This window comes from Somniosus microcephalus, unplaced genomic scaffold (assembly GCF_052327205.1).
Source record: "Somniosus microcephalus isolate GS21.2 unplaced genomic scaffold, FLI_Smic_1.0 unresolved_chr4, whole genome shotgun sequence".
Taxonomy (NCBI): Eukaryota; Metazoa; Chordata; class Chondrichthyes; order Squaliformes; family Somniosidae; genus Somniosus; species Somniosus microcephalus.
In genome coordinates this window covers 16564515-16583998 of record NW_028225182.1, presented here as the reverse complement: position 1 = coordinate 16583998, position 19484 = coordinate 16564515, and the positions used below count along the sequence as shown (strand labels likewise).

The 19484-nt window shown below is 49.2% G+C and overlaps 2 non-coding genes across 2 annotated transcripts; both read left to right on the top strand.

The window, feature by feature from the left end:
* Window positions 1-79: 79 nt before the first annotated feature.
* Window positions 80-151, top strand: trnaq-uug (transfer RNA glutamine (anticodon UUG)). The gene has a single exon. It is a non-coding gene; the product is annotated as a tRNA-Gln (tRNA).
* Window positions 152-2106: 1955 nt separating this feature from the next.
* trnaq-cug (transfer RNA glutamine (anticodon CUG)) lies at window positions 2107-2178 on the top strand. Its single transcript has one exon. It is a non-coding gene; the product is annotated as a tRNA-Gln (tRNA).
* Window positions 2179-19484: the final 17306 nt, after the last annotated feature.

Below are 19484 nucleotides of genomic sequence, written 5' to 3'. Positions count from 1 at the left end.
CCTGGCCGAGACAAAGTATAATGGTGGGGACGGTAATGTTGTTGATTTTAGGAAAGATTCAAATAAGTTTATCAGCAAAGGTTCCATGGTGTAATGGTGAGCACTCTGGACTTTGAATCCAGCGATCCGAGTTCAAATCTCGGTGGAACCTGAATTCTTGTTGTCCCAGCTGCTGAAATTTGGGACATTCAAGCTTGGTATCTGCATACCAACCACGGTTGCAGGGCCGTTTGCTGCTTGAATCAATGACGGTTGATTTATTGTTCTGGACATCAGATGATAGCCTCAACCTCTCATTCCCAGTTCCAAATAAGAGGAGGAGAAAGATGTGTGTTGTCCAGTGCTTCGTTTGACTGCATAGCAGAATGCTCAACATTTCCTTTCCAAGCTGCATTCGGCTGGCATACTTGCTGAAATTGAAAGCAGTGCTTCTTGAAACGTAGGCATTGCACTTCATATTCTCGAAAAAAGTTAACAATTGCTCATCTTTCGTGCAGCAGTGCCTTGTAAAGATTATACTCATTATACCTGGCAGGACTGCAATGCAATCTGCCATGAGCAGTGTGAAAAAGAAGCTGAGATTTGTGAACCGATAGCCATCAAGGCAGCTGTGTGATTTGCTCAGAACCGAAGCTTAGCAGAGGGGCAAGTGGGCAAGCTGACGTTAAGGATGAGACCAGGCCGAGACAAAGTATAATGGTGGAGATGGTAATGTTGTTGATTTTGAGAAAATAATCTAGGGACTGTTCAGCGAAGGTTCCATGGTGTAATGGTAAGCACTCTGGGCTCTGAATCTAGCGATCCGACTTCAAATCTCGGTGGAACCTGAATTCTTGTTGCCCCAGCTGCTGAAATTTGGGACATACAAGCTTGGTATCTGCATACCAACCACGGTTACGGGACCGTTTGCTGCCTGAATCAAAGACGGTTGATTTATTGTTCTGGACATCAGATGATAGGCTCAACCTCTCATTCCCAGTTCCAAATAAGCAGGGGAGAAAGATGTGTATTGTCCAGTGCTTCATTTCACTGCACAGCAGATTGCTCAACATTTTCTTTGCAAGCTGCATTCGGCTGGCATACTTGTTGAAATTGAAAGCAGTGCTTCTTGAAACGTTAACATTGCACTTCGTATTCTCGAAAAAAGTTAACAATTGCTTAACTGTCGTGCAGCAGTGCCTTGCAAAGATTATTCACGTTTTACCTGGCAGGACTGCAATACAAGATGCTATGAGCAGTGTGAAAAAGAAACAGAGATTTGTGAACCGATAGCCATCAAGGCAGCTGTGTGATTTACTCAGAACCGAGGCTTAGCAGAGGGGCAAGTGGGCAAGCTGAAGTTAAGGATGAGACCTGGCCGAGACAAAGTATAATGGTGGAGACGGTAATGTTGTTGATTTTAAGAAAAGATTCAAATAAATTTATCAGCAAAGGTTCCATGGTGTAATGGTGAGCACTCTGGACTGAGTCCAGCGATCCGAATTCAAATCTTGGTGGAACCTGAATTCTTGTTGTCCCAGCTGCTGGAAATTTAGGACATACAAGCTTGGCATCTGCATACCAACCACGGTTCCGGGACCGTTTGCTGCCTGAATCGATGACGGTTGATTTATTGTTCTCGACATCAGATGATAGGCTGAACCTCTCATTCCCTGTTCCAAATGAGCGGAGCAGAAAGATATGTGTTGTTCAGTGCTTCATTTGATTCCACAGCAGATTGCTCAACATTTTCTTTGCAAGCTGCATTCGGCTGGCATACTTGTTGTAATTGAAAGCAGAGCTTCTTGAAACGTAGGCATTGCACTTCGTATTCTCGAAAATGTTAACAATTGCATTTCTTTAGTGCAGCAGTGCCTTGCAAGGTTGAAACACATTTTATCAGGCAGGACTGTAATACAAGCTGCTCTGAGCAGTGTGAGAAAGAAGCAGCGTTTTGAGGACCAAGATCCATCAAGGCGGCTGTGTGATTTGCTCAGAACCGAGGCTTAGCAGAGGGGCAATTGGGCAAGCTGAAGTTAAGGATGAGACCAGGCCGAGACAAAGTTGAATGGTGGAGACGTTAATGTTGTTGATTTTGAGAAAAGAGCTAATGAAATCTTCAGCAACGGTTCCATGGTGTAATGGTTAGCACTCTGGACTCTGAATCCAGCAATCAGAGTTCAAATCTCTGTGGAACCTGAATTCTTGTTGTCCCAGTTGCTGGAAATTTCGGACATACAGGGTGAAGGCATCTGCGTACCAACCACGGTTGCTGGACCGTTTGCTGCCTGAATCAATGACGGTTGATTTATTGTTCTCCGTTGTGTATGTACCTTTAAGGGAATAACTGGTCTTAGACTGCAGTACTGGCAGTGACCACCCCTGTATAAAAGGCCCTAGCAGGCTTCTGTAGTTTCAGTTTCAAGCTGCCTCTTGTTCAGTAAAGTACCTGTTAAACTGTTCTCCCGAAGTGCGTGTATTATTGAGGTGCAGACTTTACAGTGGCGACGAGTAAGTTCGAACTCACCTGCAGTGTGGCATCATCTCACGGGCAACCGCCCAAAGAATCCATCGGTGTTTGGAGAATTGCGGGAGAGACTGTGGTTCCAGCAAATCGTGCTGGAAGCAGGTAGCGCGCTGACCCTTCCGGACTGTGGTGCGCTCAAGCTCGATTGAGAGGCTCTACAAATCGGGCAATTCAAACAGCCCCAAAACGCACTGTTCCCTGACCGGGAATCGAACCCAGGCCGCGGTGATGAGAGCGCCGAATCCTAACCAGTAGACCACCAGGGAAGCTGCAGCAAGCCGCCTGCCAGCAAGCACAGCAATGCAGTTTTTCCTGCCTGCTCCTTTGCAATTCAGATCCTTTCGCGACAGGCAAACTGTTCGGACAAAATGACATTTTTTAGACGAGCACACAAAAGACGTGTTCGCGAAAGCACGGCACCAAGTGCGGGTAGGCATCCACTTGAAATCGATTTCCTCCTGTGTTTTTCTCTGGATGTTGTCTCTCTCGGTGCTGGACGAACAATTCATTGATGCATTTCTCCTGAACTGAAGCCTTTTGCCCATCTCGCGGGGTCAGAGCCACTCTGTCTGTCTCTTACCTGCTTGTGACCATTATCGGGAACAGGCCGCCTGTTCAACTTTCATCAGCAAACCCAGAAAGACAAATAAACAGAAAGATGTGTCTCTCAGCCCCGGTGGCAAAGGTGCAGTGGATGTTAATCCAAATAAATCCCCCGTGAGATTCTGTCTGCATTGGCTTCCTTCTAAAGTTTGTATTTTATATTTTCGGAAAGACCATAAAATTAGGCTGATGGCCCGTACGGGGATCGGACCCGCGCCCTTGGCGTTATTCACCCCCCCGTGCTCAGTGCTCAGCAGAGTCGGCAGCACGAAGTTGGCAAACAGCCTGCAGTCCTCCGAATGGGCCTGTGTTGCGAGCCCATCCCGATCCCCGCACCCATTCTCGGGGAAAGGAATTTCTCGGCCTATCTCCTATTGATAAACTCACGGTCTGCTCGAGCACAGAGCTCTCAGCCTTTACTCACTGATCTTCACAAGAGTTGATTGTGTTTTGTAAATCTCTCACTCGCTCTCCTCGCGGTCAAACACAAAGTTTACCTGCTGTGTTTTCCAGCAGCCAGTAAGTTGATTTGAAAAGGCCATTGTGACAGGGTTTGGGCTCTGAATCCAGTCACAGATCGGGTTGTGATGCCTTGTGGCTCAAGCGGTCACCTGACCTGCCAGCTGATGACCTCACTGCTGATGATGACTGATGTGCCTCAATAATCCCGAGACTCGATGTTAGCGAAACAAAACAAGGCTTTTATTAACTTAGAAGATAACACGCAGTGGAGAGAGGTATCTTCCCTGGAGGTCGGCAGTACTGGCTGTGAGGCCAGACTGAGCTGGCTTACATAGAGGCCAGGTATGGGAGGAGCCCTACACACAACACATTCCATACATTCCAATACACAATACAATGGTGAGGAGAAACCTGAAACCAACCACAGTCACAGGCAATACAATGGTAAGCGGGAACCTGAAACCAACCACAGTCACAGGCAGTGATGAATGGAATATTTAATCACATTCACCCCTTCTATAGATTTAGTCTGTTCGGGGGTTTGGTAGTCCTCTGCGACCGACGTGGCTGTTGTGGTGTCGCGGGTGTCGGCTGGGTGTCCCCGGTGGCCTCCTGGGTCTCTGCCGGGGGTACCGCCAGGGTTGTTGAAGGGGTAGTTGGTGGGGGTGCCGTTGGTCGATGTTCTTCTGGGGGTGATGAAAGAGTAGTGGGTGGGTAAGAGTTGCTGTGGTCGTTGTTGCTGCTATTGCCGTGGTTGTTGTCGTTACCGGCTGGGGCGACATCTTTTATTGACACGGTGTCCTCCCTTCCGTCGGCGTGACGGACATACGCGTATTGGGGGTTGGTGTGGATTAGGTGCACTGGCTCCACGAGAGGGTCCGTCTTATGGCCCCTCACATGCCTTCGCACGAATACCGGACCCGGGGTGGAGAGCCATGACGGCATGGATACGCCTGAGGTGGATTTCTGGGGGAAGCTAAACATTCGTTCATGAGGTGTGGCATTAGTGGCAGTACACAATAGCGACCGTATCGAATGGAGCACATCTGAGAGGACTTCCTGCCAGCGGGAGATAGGGAGGCCCTTGGTCCTTAGAGCTAGAGTGACTGCTTTCCATACTGTCCCGTTCTCTCGCTCCACTTGACCGTTACCCCGGGGGTTGTAGCTGGTGGTACGGCTCGTGGCGATACCCCTGGACAGCATGTACTGGCGTAGCTCTTCACTCATGAAGGACACCCCCCTATCCGTGTGGATGTAGCTCGGCATACCGAACAGGCAGAACAGGCTGTTGAGGCATTTAATGACCGTGGCGCTGGTCATGTCTGGGCAGGGGAAGGCGAATGGGAACCGGGAGTATTCGTCCACAATGTTCAGGAAGTAAACATTGCGGTCGACGGACGGGAGGGGGCCCTTGAAATCCAAGCTGAGCCGCTCAAAGGGCCATGTAGCTTTGATTAAGTGGGCTCTATCAGGGTGGTAGAACCGAGGCTTGCACTCGGCGCAAGTGCGGCAGTTCCTGGTCAGAGGCCGAACTTCCTCAATCGAGTAGGGTAAGTTGCGGGACTTTATGAAGTGGAACAGCCGCGTGACCCCTGGGTGGCAGAGGTCGTTGTGGAGGGTCTGTAGCCGAATCCCGGTGGCGCTGGCACACATCCCTCATGAGAGGGCATCTGGGGATTCGTTAAGGGCCCCTGGCCGGTAAATGATGTCATACTCGAAGGTGGAGAGCTCGATCCGCCACCTAAGAATCTTATCATTTTTGATCTTCCCCCTCTGTTTGTTATTGAACATAAACGCTACCGACCGCTGGTCGGTAAGTAGGGTGAAGCATTTGCCGGCTAGGTAGTGGCGCCAGTGGCGCACTGCCTCCACGATGGCTTGGGCCTCCTTTTCCACGGAGGAGTGTCTGATCTCGGGCCCTTGGAGGGTCCTCGAGAAGAAAGCTACGGGCCGCCCCGCCTGGTTGAGGGTGGCCGCCAAGGCAAAGTCAGACGCATCACTTTCCACTTGAAATGGAGTGTTCTCGTCCACTGCCTGTAGCGTGGCACGTTCAATATCCTGCTTAATGCTTTTGAAGGCGGCGTGGGCCTCAGCAGAGAGCGGAAAAGAGGATGCTTTCATGAGGGGGCGGGCTTTGTCGGAGTAGTTGGGGACCCATTGGGAATAATAAGAAAATAACCCCAGGCACCTTTTCAGGGCTTTGGGAGTGTTGGGCAGGGGCAGCTCCCGTAGGGGGCGCAATCGGTCGGGGTCTGGTCCGATTTCCCCATTCTCCACCACGCTGCCTAGTATGCAGAGGCGCATGGTGTTGAAAACGCACTTGTCCTCGTTGTAGGTGAGGTTGAGTTTTTGTGCGGTATTCAGGAACCTCTCGAGGTTCGAGTCGTGATCCTGCTGGTTGTGACCGCAGATGGTGACGTTGTCGAGGTAGGGGAAGGTTGCCTGCAAGTGGTGGTCATCGACCATGCGATCCATCTCCCTCTGGTAGACCGAGACCCCATTCGTCACCCCAAAGGGGACTCTGAGGAATTGGTAGAGGCGTCCATTCGCCTCGAAGGCGGTGTACGGGCGGTCCTCTGGTCTGATAGGGAGCTGGTGGTACGCTGACTTGAGGTCGATGGTGGAGAACGCCCGGTATTGGGCGATTTGGTTCACCATTTCTGATATGCGGGGTAGCGGGTAGGCGTCTAGTTGGGTGTACCTGTTGATCGTTTGGCTATAGTCGATCACCATCCATTTCTTCTCGCTACCCCTTACCACCACCACTTGGGCGCGCCACGGGCTATTGCTGCATTCAATAATGCGCTCTTTCAGGAGCCTGTCTACCTCGGTTGCGATAAACCGCCTGTCCTCCCAGCTGTACCTCCTGCTTTTGGTCGCTATTGGCCGGCAGTTAGGGGTGAGGTTCGCGAATAGCGAAGGCGGCTTTACCTTCAGGGTAGCCAGGCCGCACACTGTGAGGGGCGGCTGGGACCCACCGTACTTGAGCGTGATGCTTTGGTGGTTGCACTGGAAATCCAGGCCCAAGATCACGCTCGCGCATAGATTCTTCATGATTAATACTTTAAAATTATCGTATACAGTCCCGTTAACGGACAATTGTACCATGCAGTAACCCAGAATGGTCGATGTCTGGGTTTTATCAGCCATAGAGATGGTACCCCGAGTAGGGACCACCTTTAGGGAGAGTTGTCGTGCCAGTTCCGGGTGGATAAAACTCTCCGTGCTTCCACTGTCAATTAAACATTTAACCCCGCACCCGTTTACCTCGATGTCCACCATTGATTTGGATAGCGGGTGGGGCCTGGTCTGGTCCACTGTGACCGATGCCACTGTAGGGCCCTGATCGAGACAAGATGGCGTCCGCGCTGTCTGCTCACAAGATGGCGACCCCACGAGGTCGGGCAAGATGGCGTCCAAGATGGCCGCTCCCACGGCGCACACGCGGCGGTGGCGGGTTTTGGTTTTCCAGCGGGGTTCCCTCTGCACACCTTCCCAAAGTGCCCCTTCTTACCGCACTTAAAGCAGGTGGTGCCTTTCGCCGGGCACAGGTTTCTGGTGTGCTTTGGCTGCCCGCAGAAGTAGCAGTTGGGTCCCCGACGCGTCGCGGCTGTCGTAGAGCTTCTGGGGGGGAGAGCGGGGCCCCGACGGTGTCGGGCTGCCGGGCGGGGAAGATGCCTTCCAAGATGGCGGCGCCCTTGGTGCACACGTGGCGGCGTGGACGGCACGGGCTGAAGAGTAGGCGTCCGAGTTTCTCTGGGCCACATCCAGTGATCGCGCGGTGTCCGCAGCCTGTTTCAGGTCCAATCCCGTTTTTTCCAGCAGTCTTTGCCGGATGTAAGTGGAGCTGAGGCCTGTGATAAAGGCATCGCGAACAAGCTCGTCGGTGTACACTGCGGCTTTTACATCTCGGCACTTGCAGTCTTTGCCAAGCATTTTCAGGGTGCCTAGGAACTCCTCCACCGATTCCCCAGGTCGCTGTGCGCAAGTGGCGAGCAGATGCCTAGCATACACCTCATTCGTAGGCTGCTGGTAATGCGCCTTTAAGATGTCGCAGGCGGCCAGGTACGTGTCGGCGTCTTGGATGAGGGGGTAAACCTGGTGGCTTACCCAATTCCGCAGAATTCCGAGTTTCATACTCGCAGCGTCCGTAGCGTCTTTGACGGCTGCGGAATTGTCCAGGAAGAATTCCATACACATAAAACAGTGTCCGAAGCGTGCTGATGCGTCCGGAGCATGCTGATCCAAATCCAAACGTTCGGGTTTCAGGAGTTGATCCATTGTGTTGAAAAATAAGTTAATAAAATTGATGTGCCTCAATCATCCCGAGACTCGATGTTAGCGAAACAAAACAAGGCTTTTATTAACTTAGAAGATAACACGCAGTGGAGAGAGGTATCTTCCCTGGAGGTCTGCAGTACTGGCTGTGAGGCCAGACTGAGCTGGCTTACATAGAGGCCAGGTATGGGCGGAGCCCTACACACAACACATTCAATGCATTCCAATACACAATACAATGGTGAGGAGAAACCTGAAACCAACCAGTCACAGGCAATACAATGGTAAGGGGGAACCTGAAACCAACCACAGTCACAGGCAGTGATGAATGGAATATTTCATCACAATGACCTCATAATTAACCCCATCGTACAGCTGTGGGTTGATGTTTAAATTGATGTAAAAATATATCCCTGAAAGCCAATCAAATCTAATCGACATAAACTAGTTGATGTTATGAATTTGTGCTCCCAGTGGGAATTCCTGCAGAGTCTGCTGGTGTTCCTCTCCCCAATTACCCACAGGAAGCTTTGTGTTCAGAGTCTGTACTCATTACATCGACATTACTCAGTATTATTACACGGCCACATCTAAAACTGGACACATTAATAGGGAGACAACAGTGTGAATCGTAGGGTGGGAGAGGGGGGGAGCGAGGGAGAGAGAGAAAGAGAGGGAGGGGGAGGGAGAGAAAGAGAGGGAGTGGGGAGGGAGAGAGAGGGGGAGGGAGAGAGAGCGGGGAGGGAGTGAGAGAGAGGATGAGCGAGAGAACGGAGGTAGAGAGAGAACGGGTTCGGGAGAGGGGGCGGGAGAGAGAGGGGGCGGGAGAGAGAGGGGGCGGGAGAGAGAGGGGGCGGGAGAGAGAGGGGAGGGAGAGAGAGGGGAGGGAGAGAGAGAGGGCGAAGAGAGAGAGAGGGGGTGAGATGGTGATAAACGTGGTGGTAAACGCTTCAGCCGTGTTTTTGCACTCACGTGCTGGGCTCCGCCATCATTGAGGATGGGGATATTCATGGTGCCTCCTCCTCCCGTTAGTTGTTTAATTGTCCACCACCATTCACGACTGAATGTGGCAGGACTGCAGAGCTTTGGTCTGATCCATTGATTGTGGGATCACTTCACCCTGTCTATAGCATGCTGTTTCCGCTTTTTAGCACTTCATTTTTGGTATGCCTGCTGCTACTCCTGGCATGGTTTTCTGCACTCCTTATTGAACCAGGCCAGGCCTTGGTGGTACAGATTGTGGTTGAATACTATTCTGCTGTTGCTGATGGCCCACAGCGCCGCATGGATGCCCAGTTTGGAGCTGCTAGATCTGCTCTGAATCTGTCCCAATTAGCACGGTGGTAGTGCCACACAACATGATGGAGGGTGTTCTTGGTGTGAAGACGTGACGTCGTCTCCTCAGTGACTGTGCGGTGGTCGCTGCTGCCAATGCTGTCATGGAAAGATCCATCTGCGACAGGTAGATTGGTGAGGACGAGGTCAAGTAGGTTTTTCCCTCATTTTGGTTCTCTCAACTCCTGCCGGAGGCCCAGACTGGCAGATATGTCTTTCCGGACTCAGCCAGCTCGGTCAGTAGTGGTGCTACCGAACCACTCATGGTGATGGACATTGAAGTCCCCCACCCAGAGTACATTCTGTGCCCTTGTTACTCTCAGTGCTTCTTCCAAGTGGTGTTCAACATGGAGGAGCACTGATTCATCAGCTGAGGGTGGGAGGGAGGTGGTAATCAGCAGGAGGTTTCCTTGCCCATGCTTGACCTGAAGCAACGAGACTTTTATGGGGTCCGGAGTCAATGTTGAGGACTCCCAGGGCCACTCCCTCCCGACTGTATACCACAGTGCCGCCACCCCTGGTGGGTCTGTCCTGCCGGTGGGACAGGACATACCCAGGGATAGTGATGGAGGAGTTTGGGGCATTGGCTGAAAGGTAAGATTCTGTGACTATGACTATGTCAGGCTGTTGCTTGACTAGTCTGTGTCACAGCTCTCCCAATTCTGGCACAATTGCCCAGATGTTGGTGAGGAGGACTTTGCAGGGTCGACGGGGCTGGGTGTGCCGTTGCCGTGTTCTTAGCTGGTGCCGAGTTTGATGCCGGGTCGTCCATCCGGATGGAGCAAGTTTAAAACACACGAGAGAAAGACACACACTGAAAGAGACAGACTTTTATCACAGCAGAGGGGAGTGTGAAGCAGGAATTTCGACTGCTCGTGTGGAGAAGAGACAAACGTTGTCTTTGTAATAAAGGTTGGAAGCGATCAAACATCCAAGGCTTCCCGAACAAATGAGAACCACTGTATCATCAGGATACACACAGGGAGGGAGTGATGGTTTATGATTCCCACACGGGTCCCAATATGAAAAATATAAGAATACAGCAATCTGAAGCTCAGAGTAATAAAAAAAGGGGAACTCTTCAAATCGACTCTTTGAGGAGCAAAGCCGGTATCTCTGGGGTGTGTGAGTTTTATTGGTACCGATATCTCATATACACTGCATGGAAGGGGTTATACTTCAGTATCTGATTGATTATAACTTTATTGAACGAAGTCAAAGGTTTTTTCACTGTTTCCCTTCACCTCGAACTTGTATTGGAGATAAAGGATGTTTGACAATATCCTGTAATACATCCACACGGGAGATAGGAATATATGACTATCTCCTACAGCCAAGGACAAAGTGACTGAGCACAGAGAGAAATGTGAGTTGATTAGAGAGAGGCAATATGGATGTGTAGAGGGCAGGTCATGTCTAACGAACCTCATTGAATTTTGAGGAATTAGCTGAAGTAGTAGACAGAGGAATGTCTGTGGATATGTTGTATATGGACTTCCAGAATGGATTCAATGAGGTTCCGTATAAGAGACTGTTAGCTAAAATTAAAGGTCATGGAATTGAAGGCAAATTATTGGGCTCGTTAGGAGATTGGTCAGGCGGTGGGAGACAGAGAGTAGGGACAGTGGGAATGTACTCGAATTGGAAGGAAGTGACTTGTGGTGTCCACAAGAATCTGTGCTGGGGGTCAACTATTCACTATATTTATTAATGACAGGGATAACATAATAGAGAGCCATATATCCAGGTTTGCCGATGACACAAAGATAGGTGGCACAGTAAGTAGTGCAGAGGGGAGCATAAAATTACAAAGAGACATTGATAGATTAACTGAGTGGGCAAAACTGAGGCAGCTGGATTTCAACACAGTTAAATGTGAGGTCATCCATTCTGGACCAAAGAAAGACAGATGTGAGTATTGTTTAAATGGTGGAAAGCTGGGAGCAGTGAAGGTCCAAAGTCATTTAGGGGTTTGTGTAAAGAGATCACTAAAATATAGTGATCAGGTACAAAAAATAATCAGCAAAGCCAATGGAATGTGAGCCTTTGCCTAGAAATTGGGTTGTGGCGCCAAAGTGGCGCAAAAGTCGCCTGAGCGCAGGATTTAGCTCAGCGATCGTAGTAATACCGATCGCCAGAAATTCAGTTTCAGTGCCCCTCGAGGGACACGGGGCGAGACTCGAGGCGCTCCGCGTCCCTCTTAGGGCGCTGAAACTGATTGTCGCAGTGCAACGTGCCGCAGCGCCACACACTGCGGCATGGCACGCTGCGGTACTGCAGGCCTTCCTCCCACTGTTAAGGGGGAGGTGCCTGCAACAGCGCGAACACCAATCGCGAGTGCCGGCAAATGAGCCCGGCACCAAGGAGAAGTGCCGGGCTCTCAGGAAACAGCCGGCAATGCCGCGGGGGGTGGGGTTAGGAGGCCGGGGACGGAGGTGCTGACAGGCGGCCGCCCCGCACCTCCACCTTAACTTGCGCCACTGCCGGCACAGTAATGCCCCGTGAACCGGGTGCGGGTAGCTGATGCGCTATCAATTACTCATAAAAGACTGAGAGTTAGAAGAGTAACCAAAGGCTTTTATTAACAACAGAATGGAGGTCTGCCTCGAGTGGTCGATCGGTCCAGGATACAAGGGCTGGGGAGCAGTCACCTTTATACTAGGACCTGTGGGAGGAGTCAGCCGAGGCATGTCCAGGCATGTACACAGTGGAAGACAAACAGGACAAACAGGAATACAAACAGTGGTTTACCACAGTAGCCAACCGCGCAACTGCGCCATTCGCTACCAAATATCGCGAACGGGGCACTGCGCACTTCGATGACGTCATCGGTGGCGGCGCAGCGCAACAGGCTAACGCCACCACTAGCGCCCCTCCTGAATATCGCGGGAGGTGCAGCCAGTGGCGCTACAGCCACTGCCTGCCTCTTTAGGTGCTAACAGGTGGCGCTACTCACCCAATTTATATCGAGAGGGCCAGAATACAAGGGGGATTGCTAGAGCTTTACAAAGCCCTGGTTAGATCTCATCTGGAGCACTGTGTACAGTTCTGGGCACCGCACCTGGTAAAGGATATCCTGGACTTGGAGCATGTTAACTGGGACCAAGGGTTAAAGTATGAGGCGAGATTACATAAACCTGGCTTCTGTTCCTGGAATATAGAAGGTTAAGGGGTGAGTTGATTGAGGTTTCCAGGATTTTGAAAGGAATTGATAGGATAGATAGAGAAAAACTATTTCCACTGGTGGAGGAGTCTCGAACAACGGGTAATAACCTTAAAATCAGAGCCAGGCCATTCAGGAGAGAATTTAGGAAACACTTCTTCACACAAAGGGTGGTAGAAGTGTGGAACCCTCTCCCACAAAAAGCAGTAGAAGTCAGCGCAAATAATAATTTCATATCTGAGTTCGATAGATTTATCATCGCCAAGAGTATTAAGGGATCTGGAGCTAAGTCGGGTGGATGGAGTTAGGACACAGATCAGCCTCGATCTCATTGAATGAAGGAACAGGCTCGATGAGCTGAAGGGCCTCTTCCTGTTTCTATGTCCTGTGCTTCTCATATTCCACATCAGGGCAATAGGGATATATGACAATATCCTACAATACCTCAATAAAGGCAATAGGGATATATGACAATATCCTACAATACCTCAATAACGGTAATAGGGATATATGACAATATCCTCCAAGACCTCAATATGGGCAATAGGGATATATGACAATATCCTCCAATACCTCAATAACGGCAATAGGGATATATGACAATATCCTCCAAGACCTCAATAAGGGCAATAGGGATATATGACAATATCCTACAATACATCAATAAGGGCAATAGGGATATATGACAATATCCTACAATACCTCAATAATGGCAATAGGGATATATGACAATATCCTCCAAGACCTCAATAAGGGCAGTAGGGATATATGACACTATACTCCAATACCTCAATAAGGGCAATAGTGATATATGACAATATCCTACAATATCTCAATAAGGGCAATAGGAATATATGACAATATCCTCCAATACCTCAATAAGAGCAAGAGGGATATATGACAATATCCTCCAATTCCTCAATAAGAGCAATAGGGATATATGACAATATCCTACAATACTTCAATAAGGGCAATAGGGATATATGACAATATCCTACAATATCTCAGTAAGGGCAATAGGAATATATGACAATATCCTCCAATATCTCAAAAAGGGCAATAGAGATTTATATGACAATATCCTACAGTACCTCAATAAGGGCAATAGGGATATGTGACATTGTCCTACAAAGCTTCGACATGAGGGTAATACAACAACAACTTGTATTTATATAGCGTCTTTAACGTACTAAAAATGGTAAGAAGTCCCAGGATGATTCACAGGAGCATTTCAGACAAAATTTGACAACGAGGCACATTAGGGCAGGTGGCCAAAATGTTGTTCAAAGGTTTAAAGGAGGAAAGAGAGGTAGAAAGGATTAGAGTGGAAATTCAGAGCTTAGGGCCTAGGCAGCTGAAGGCACGGCCACTAATGGAGGAGTGATTAAAATCAGGGATGCTCAAGAGGCCGGAATTAGAGGAGCACAGATACCTCGGAGGGAGTTTTGTGGGGCTGCAAGAGATTACAAAGATAGGGAGAGACGAGGCCCTGGAGCGATTTGAAAACAAGGATGAGAATTTTAAATTGAGCCATTGCCTAACCGGGAGGCAATGTTGGTCAGCGAGCACAGGCGTGATGGGTGAACGGGACTTGGTGCGAGTTGGACACGGACAGCAGAGTTTTGGATGACCTGCAGTTTACGGAATGGAGAAGGTGGGACGCTGGCCAGGAGAGCGTTGGAATCGTCAATTGTAGCGGTAATAAAGGCAATGGATGTTTGAGGTATATCCCATATCATACAATACCTCCACAGAACAGGGAAAGACGTAAGAAAACTACTGGGCACTTGGTCTAAGCATTAAACAAAGCTTTAATCAAATGTTTTACAAGATGGAGGTCCAGTTGTGTCCTTCATTAGTTCCTGTTAAGTATGTCCTGCGCAAGTTGGGCCCGTGCCCGAGTTTTCATACTCTCCCTGGACAGCGCCAACCGCAGGCCGCTCAGTTGATTCATGTCAACAATATCTATGATACCCCCACATGCGGCCACTAAGCATGTATGACAATATCCTGCAATGTACCCACAGTAGAAAAACATGTGGAAACAGAAAACGTAATATAGAATAGTGAGGACAGATTTCAAAAGGGAAGGTCATGCATGACCAACCTTATTCAATTCTGTGAAGTAGTAACAAAGAGAAGACAAGGATAATACAGTAGATGTAATAGATTAGGATTTTCCAAAGGCCTTCGATAAGGTACCGCATCGTAGACTCATGACTATGGTCAGAGCATGTGGAGTCAGGGGACCAGTAGCAGAATGGATAGCAAGCTGGATGTAGAATGGAAAACAGAGAGTCAGGGTTAAGGGGAGCTACCCTGACTGGAAAATGTTGGGAAGTGGTGTTCCACAAGGATCGGTGCTGGGAGCACTGTTCACAATTTACACAAACGGTTTGGACTTGAGAATCGGAAATACAATTTCAAAATTTGCAGATGACACCAAATTGGGGGAGTACAGTTAATACTGGGAAAGACTGTGACAAAATACAAGAGAACATCAATAAACTTGCAGAATGGGCGTGTAATTGGCAAATGAATTTCTACAGAGATGAGAGATTTTACATTTTCATAGGAAGAATAAGGAGGCCACAGACTGCTTGGAAATTAATAGTCCAACTGGGGCAGATGATCAAAGTGATCTGGGGGACAGATACTCAAATCACTAAAAGTAGCGACCCAGGTTAATAAGGCCAAAAAAAGCAAACCAACCCCTTGAGTTTGTTTCGAAAGGGATCGAATTGAAAAGCAGACAAGGTTTGTTAAACTTGTATTGAACCTTGGTTAGACCACATTTAACTTTAATTTCACAGTTCTGGTCTCCATATTATAAAAAGGATGGAGAGACACTGAAGAAGATGCAAAAAAGATTTACAAGGTTGATACCAAAACTAAGAGGTTATAATTTTCAGGAAAGGCAGAACAGGCCTGTAGAAAAGAGAGGGCTGAGGGGTGAGCTCAGAGTTCTATAAGATTATGAAAGGGTTTGATAGGGTAGACGTGGAGAGATTCTTCCACTTGTGGGGGGAGACCAGAACTAGGCTCCATAAATACAAGCTGGCCATTAATAAATCCCACCGGGAATTCAGGAGAAACTTCTTTGCCCAGAGAGTGGTTAGAATGTGGAACTCGCTCCCACAAGGAGTAGTTGAGGCGAACAGCACAGGCCCATTTGAGGGGCAGCTTGATCAGCAGCTGAGGGTGAAAGGAATAGAAGGAGATGCTGAAAGGTGAGGTGAAGAGGGCTGGGAGGAGGCTTGTGTCAATCACAAACACCGCCATAGACCAGTTGGGCCCAATGGCCAGTTTCTGTGCTGTAAATTCAATGTAATTCAGGGCAAAAGTGCGATAGGAATATATGACACTCGCTATAATAACAAAAAGTACTTTGAAGTACTTTTGAAGTGGAGTTGCTGTTGTAATGTGGGAAACGCAGCCACCAATTAGTGCACAGCAAGCTCCCACAAACAGCAATGTGATAATGACGAGATAATCTGTTCCTGTTATGTTGGTTGAGGGATAAATATTGGCCAGGACCGCTGGTCATCCTCGAAACAGTGCCATGGGATCATTTACATCCACCTGAGAGAGTAGACGGGATCTCGGTTTAACGTCTCATCTGAAAGACTGCACCTCCGACAGTGCAGAGCTCCCTCAGCACTGCACTGGAGTGTCAGCATAGCTTTATGTGCTCAAGTCTTTGGAATGGGACTTGAACTCACAACCTTCTGAGAGAGAGTGGGTCTGAGAGAGACTGTGAGAGAGAGTGAGTCTGAGAGAGACTGTGAGAGAGAGTGAGTCTGAGAGAGACAGTGTGTGAGAGAGTGAGTCTAAAAGAGACAGTGTGTGAGAGAGTGACTCTGAGAGACGGTGTGTGAGAGAGTGAGTCTGAGAGACGGTGTGTGAGAGAGTGAGACTCAGAGGCAGTGATGAAGTCCAACTCCACCTTCAGTTTGCCGGTGCAGTTTTCGGTCGCCTGAGGAAGAGCATGTTTGAAGACCAGGGCGTCGAACCCGGCACCAAGCTCATGGTCTACAGAGCAGTCGTGATTCCCGCCCTCCTGTATGCTTCAGAGATATGGATCATGTCCAACAGGCAACTCAAAGCCCTGGAGAGGTACCTCCAACGCTGCCTCCGCAAGATCCTGCAAATCCATTGGCAGGATAGGCGCATGAATGTATGTGCTCTCGCTCAGGCAACATCCCCAGTATTGAAGCTTTGACCACGCTCGATCAGCTCCGATGGATGGGCCACATCGTCCGCATGCTCGATACGAGACTCCCAAAACAAGCGCTCTACTCGGCGCTCCGACACGGCATGAGAGCCCCAGGTGGGCAGAGGAAACGCTTCAAGGGCACCCTAAAAACCTCCTTGAAAAAGTGCAACATCCCCACCGACACCTGGGAATCCCTGGCCCAAAACCACACAAAGTGGAGGAGAAGCATCCGGGAAGGCGCCAAACACCTCGAGTCTCTTCGACGGGAGAAAGCGGAAGCCAAGAGCAAACAGTGGAAGGAGTGCACGTCAACCCAGGCACCACACCCACCCACCCCTTCAAGCACTGTCTGCCCCACCTGTGACAGAGACTGTAGGTCCTGCATTGGACTCATCAGTCACTTGAGAACTAATTATCAGTAATGAAGCAAGTCATCCTCTGTTCCAAGGGACTGCCTAAGAAGAAGTGAGAGTCTGACAGAGACCGTGTGTGAGAGAGAGACCCAGAGGCTGTGTGTGAGGGAGTAAGTCTGACAGAGACAGTGCATGAGAGAGAGAGTCTGAGAGAGAGAGAGTCTGAGAGAGAGAGAGAGTCTGAGAGAGACCGTGTGTGAGAGAGTGAGTCTAAAAGAGACAGTGTGTGAGAGAGTGAGTCTGAGAGAGACTGTGTGTGAGAGAGAGAGTCTGAGAGAGACTGTGTGTGAGAGAGAGTCAGAGAGAGACAGTGTGAGAGAGAGTGAGTCTGAGAGAGACAGTGTGTGAGAGGGAGAGTCTGAGAGAGACAGTGTGAGAGAGAGAGAGTCTGAGAGAGACAGTGTGAGAGAGTGAGTCTGAGAGAGACAGTGTGAGAGAGAGAGAGTCTGACAGAGACAGTGCATGAGAGAGAGAGTCTGAGAGAGACTGTGTGTGAGAGAGAGTCAGACAGTGTGTGAGAGTCAGTCAGAGAGACAGTGTGTGAGAGAGTGAGTCTGAGAGAGAGTGTGTGAGAGAGTGAGTCTGAGAGAGACCGTTAGAGACCAGCTATTCACAATATATATATAAATGAGCTAGACAAGGGAACTAGATGTAATATCTCCAAGTTTGCAGAGGACACAAAGCTGGGTGGGCATGTGTGCTGTGAGGAGGATGCTGAGAATCTCCAGTATGATTTGGACAGGTTGGGTGATTGGGCAGAAGCATGGCAGATGCAGTACAATGTGGAAAAAAGTGAGGTTATCCACTTTGGTGGCAAAAACAGGAAGGCAGATTATCTGAATGGCAATAGATTGGGAGAAGGGGAAGTGCAACGAGACCTGGGTGTCCTTGTGCACCCGTCGCTGAAGGTAAGCATGCAGGTGCAGCATGCGGTTAAGAAGGTAAATGGTATGTTGGCATACGTAGTGAGATGATTCGAGTACAGGAACAAAGATGTCTTGCTGCAGTTGTACCGGGGCTTGGTGAGACCTCACCTTGAGTATTGTGTGCAGTTTTGGTCGCCTTATCTGAGGAAGGATGTTCTTGCCATGGAGGGAGTGCAGTGAAGATTCACCAGACTGTTACCTGGGATGGCAGGAATGACGTATGAGGAGAGATTGGATCGATTGGGCTTATACTCGCTGCAGTTTAGAAGAACGAGAGGGGATCTCATTGAAACATATAAAATTCTAACAGGACTGGACAGACTAGATGCAGGAAGGATGTTCCCGATGGCCAAGGAGTAAAGAACCAGGGGTCACAGTCTATGGATAAGGGGTAAGCCATTTAGGACTGAGATAAGGAGGAATTTCTTCACCCAGAAAGTGGTGAACCTGTGGAATTCTCTACCACAGAAGGCAGTGGAGGCCAATTCATTAAATATAATCAAGAAGGAGTTGGATATATTTCTTAAGGCTAAAGGGATCAAGGGATATGGGGAGAAAGCAGGGACAGGGTACTGAATTTGGATGATCAGCCATGATCTCATTGAATGGCGGAGCAGGCTCGAGGGGCTGAATGTTCTACTCCTGCTCCTATCTTCTGTGTTTCTATGTGTGTGAGAGAGAGAGTCTGAGTGAGACAGTGTGAGAGATTGAGTCTGAGAGAAGCAGTGTGAGAGAAAGTCTGAGAGAGACAGTGTGTGAGAGAGTGAGTCTGAGAGACAGTGTGTGAGAGAGTGAGTCTGAGAGAGACAGTGTGTGAGAGAGTGAGCCTGAGAGAGAGTGAGAGAGAGACAGTGTATCAGAGAGTGAGTCAGAGAGACAGTGTGAGTGAGTCTGAGAGAGACAGTGTGTGAGAGAGTGAGTCTGAGAGAGACAGTGTGTGTGAGAGTGAGTCTGAGAGAGACAGTGTGTGAGAGAGTGAGCCTGAGAGAGACAGTGTGTGAGAGAGTGAGTCTGAGAGAGACAGTGTGTGAGAGAGTGAGTCTGAGAGAGACAGTGTGTGTGAGAGTGAGTCTGAGAGAGACAGTGTGTGAGAGAGTGAGCCTGAGAGAGACAGTGTGTGAGAGAGTGAGTCTGAGAGAGATAGTGTGTGAGAGAGTGAGTCAGAGAGGCAGTGTGTGAGAGAGTGAGTCTGAGAGAGCCAGTGTGTGAGAGAGAGAGAGATGGTCAGAGAGACAGTGTATCAGAGAGAGAGTCAGAGAGACAGTGTATCAGAGAGTGAGTCAGAGAGACAGTGGGTGAGAGAGTGAGTCTGAGAGAGACAGTGGCCCCGATTTTCAGCTTGTGTGGGAAATGGTCGGATTTCCCCGAATGTGGGGTTTCTGACACACATAATAAAGTGTCAGCCCGCCCCATGCAATTTTCCCTCAATTGTCCAATTAATTCCAAGCATGTGGGAAGCCTTGCTAATTGTCTAAATCGAGTCAGAAATCCCCACAGTATGATGTCATCATTCGTGGTGCTTTCAAGGTCCATGGCAAGCACTGCATCCTCTGAAGGCTTCCAAATGAACCATACAGGATGG